Below are 4,142 nucleotides of genomic sequence, written 5' to 3'. Positions count from 1 at the left end.
TGCACCCTCTGTGGCCAGAGCGGCGGTCGCCGTACGCAAAGCTCGCCACCACCCACCTTCGCTCGGTCCCCCCTGGCGGCCGGCGTGCGCACTGCCTCCGCTCGGACGCTTTTCAATTTTCCCAGGTCATGATCGTGGGTGCAGGCGCCGAAAGGGTTGGTGGGCGGCGATGCGGAGGCGCATTTACACACGGGCTTTGCAGGTCCGTCTTGCCCCTAGATAGTAGTACTTTTTTTTTTTTTAATGCAAGGAATCCTTCCGAAGTCGATGGGGGTCGGGGCTGGCTTCACCTCCGTGTGTCCCTCGGCGCTGGACAAGAATTGCGGGATCGCGGACGTGAGCGGGAGGCTCGCATTGCCGAAGGGAGAGAAGTCAGTGCAAGGTCGCTCCGAATGAATAAGTCCCAGCTGTCGCGGGGACGGGACACAGAAGGGACTAAGGAGAAACAGCAGTGCAAATCAGGGCAAAAAACCCGCTGTATCACCCGCCGCCGATCTGGTGTAGTAAAGATGGGTCGGACTACTGACTCATCTGGAGGGCAGCAGGTTAGGGGAAGGTGCTCTATATGGGTCTACCGTGTAACGCCTAATGGTCGCGAGACAGGAGATATGCCTCTTCGGGGCCGGGAAACCGCACTGATTAAGAGGGCTTTGCAGGGCTGCCCACCTGATGGTTTTGAGCTCACTGAAACACACCCACCCACACCAGCTGTGAGGTTTACCCAAGATTACTGTAAGTGCATAGTTTACTGCTGGAATGTGCAGACTGAACAATACCTGAAATTATATATATTGGGAAAATGTATCTCAGACTGATCTTGGGTTGGGATCCAATTACTGCCTTCAGGACTTCAGGTTCTAAGAAATGGCCTCAGTATCTAAATTGTACCGTTTTAAGAAAGAAAAACAACAAAAAGGGCCAGTGTCAGTCATAGCAGTTCTCAGATGTTTGATATGAACTGTGACTGAGCTTCCATGTCTGATGTAGTTTGGTGATTGGGCTATATCTGGTTATCTCTAAACAAATACAAAATGCCTTTGCTGCATATAGCCCCCAGACCATATCTATTGGAATTAAAAAAAATGATGCAGGCATTCTGCTATTCATTGATTTAGAAATTGATCCTGTTTGGGGACACTATCCATGTGCTTCCATGCAGAAAACTGTAGGATTAAGGGTTGTATGTAAAAGTTTTAGGACATACTTCAGTGTGTATTTAGAAAAAGTCTAAATTCCCAGAACTTGTGTGGACTTGTAGAACTTTTTGTCGAAACATGTATGGTTTTGTGCCCCTAATATAAGATGGCAGCAAACATGTAAAATAGGCTCCTTGTCCATTTCTGAATGGTTCTTTCATAAATCACCCTGTTACTATGCTGTAATATTTATAAACTGACCAAACACCCTACCACCATCTCAATAGACTGAGGAAAGATTTTAGGTGCAGTGGAAAAAAAGCAGGAGGTAAGATTTTTCCTGTGTTCAGAATGTAAAAGCAACAATAAACCAGCAATATTATTTTAAAATTAAATTGGATTTGAAATAAGCATGGTGGAGACCATGGCTCAATAATATTTGATACTCAACAAAGAACTACATTCTTGACACTTTAACTCCAAGTTTACATTCTTAATTTGAAGCTTTAAATTAGGGAAGATTCTCAGAAGATAGTCACCAAGCTTGCTGGAAGCATTAGTAGAGACAGGACTGTTCCTCAGCACCTTACCTGGGAAATCATCCACAAACCCAACAGCAATGGAACTTGTCTGAAATCCCAGCAAAAATCAGAAAAACCCTGCAGAAGAATCCCACTGGGGAGATGCACGAGTGTGTGCAGCATGAACTAGCAGGGCTACCTAAACTTCTGGTTGATGTTGAGAGTATTCGTTGTGTGATTCAGGTGTAATTTCCTCAGTTTTTGTTCAAGGTCAATAGTATCTATGTAAACCAAAGGTCTTAATTTTATTGGCACTCCATATTATACAGGAAGTTGTGGGAAAGTTGAGCTGCCATCAAGGGTAGGTATGGTTGAGCACATGAGAAGGACCCAAACTGCAGCAGGATGCTCAACTGACAAGAGCTCTCTGGAGTCTCCTCTTTGCCGTTGCAGCATGCTTGGTCATCTGCCTCTCATATTCTGACCCAACACAATGGCAATGGAGAGGAGGAGGAACAGTACATGGCATCACCTAATTTTTCCCTGGCCTCCTGGAAGTGATAGAGATAAGAAAATGGTGGAGGAGCAACATACCAGCCTGTGACAGTGCAGCCAAGAAGGCAGACTCACTGAGCAACAGGTCTCGTTGAGGGAGTTTTGCCAAGGGTCCTCAAAATATGGAGCTGGCAGTTATTTAAGCTCTTCCTGATAACTGTCTCCATGAACTCCAAGGGCCTCTTAGTCAAAAGCTGTTGGCAGATATATATATTTTTAATAAAATACAAAGTTACAGGCATAATGCTATTTTTGTTTGAATTAAGGTTATTTTCATCACCACCCCCTCCCCAGTAATAGATTCATAAGCCTAGTTGCAGTTGTGAGTATCTCTATGAAGATATTACTGCAGTGTGTATACTTGTCCCCAGTGGGTGCTTACTTGGCTTAAAATTGCACTATTAGGTATTTCTTTTCTCTTGCTTGTGAAAGATGATTCTTCATGAGGTTTAGATTGAAAATAAAATGCCAAGGAGTTAGTTTTAGATTAGGCAAACTTTTTAAAATTGGGAACAATTACAGTGATTAAATACTTCTCTAATGAAGTGCTTTAAATAAATAAGCATATTTGTTTCTAGAATGAACTGTGAAAACAATAACATTGACCAAACAAACAAATTCAGTAATCCACAAATCTGTTTTTTCAACTTGTTATGCATTAATTAATCTAGGCCACAACATCTTAGATCTTGTGGCAGTATCTATCTACCCTAGCTGGATTTTAAAATGTAGGAATTGCTACAGCTCTTAAACAACATTTCTATAGACAGTCAGAGAAGACACACAGGTTAGGTATGTAAATTTCTATAGCAATTTTAATGTCAATCCGGACAAATTTTAAAATAGATAGAACTTCAGTCATTTATTACTTGCCTATTAAAGTGTTTTATACATGAAAAACAATTATGTACATCTCAAGAGGCTTCCAGTTTTAAACCATTTCTTGGCTTTATTCCTGAAAATGCATCTTGGTTTCTGAACCTTTAAGGCCTTTGTATTCCTGTGCCCATTGTTCTCCATTCTTATATTGGAAACAGTTGAAGAATTGTGGGAGGCTAGTGGTGCTGGTGGATGGTGTGTAGTGTGTAGAAAGTATGTGGGTCTGTTCAGGCATAATATTCTAAAGCGCAGTCAATTCAGCATAAGTCTCAGGCTTTTTCAGACATTCCCCTACCTAATTATCACAGAGGAATAAAACACATGGGGACCTATTACATATATTCAGACATGGGATCCAGAAAGGATGGGGATTGGATCTCGATAGATGATAGTGGAAGGAAGTAAACAGAAGATTACTTTCTTTCCTCTTCTCCAATAGCCCTCTGTAACTTCTTCAGTGGGTTTGTTTCCAAGGGAGAAAGGGGATTGTTGAAAACTGGGCAGAAGCAGCTTCTGTGGGTGAAGTGAACACTCATGGAAAGCAACTCTGCCCAGTTCTCAGGAGGACTCCTGACCCTCTGAAATTTTTTTTAAAGGGATACTAAGGGAAGGAGGGAACAGGACAATCAGCTTCCATTCACCCACTTCTACTGTATTTTGCTCAATCCAAACCAATTTTATTTCAAACTAGCTACTTGTCATCAAGACATCAGTATTCAGAATAGTAGAACTAATTCATTATTTTTAAGCTGCCTTGACAAAAAATGACAACTAAGACTTATACCAAGCTGGGCTCCAGGATATACCTGTTTATTTGCTCCAAGATATACTTGTTGCTTGCTTACTTGCCCCACAATATACTGCTTAAACAGGCTGTGTGCATACACGTGTGTGTATGTGTGCACGTGCGTGTAGACACATGTATATAACGGTGATAGTGCAAGAAAATGAGTACTTCTGTATGTATGCAGATAAGAGAATATCAGTGTGGAAAAGCTGGGAGAAAAATGCAAACACAACAATATGGTAAACTATGGTTTATAGACACAGT

The sequence above is a fragment of the Varanus komodoensis genome, unplaced genomic scaffold (assembly GCF_004798865.1).
Source record: "Varanus komodoensis strain SLA01 unplaced genomic scaffold, ASM479886v1 scaffold7_1, whole genome shotgun sequence".
Classification (NCBI taxonomy): Eukaryota; Metazoa; Chordata; class Lepidosauria; order Squamata; family Varanidae; genus Varanus; species Varanus komodoensis.
The sequence above is the reverse complement of the archived record's forward strand: the minus strand, read 5'-3'. Positions refer to the sequence as shown.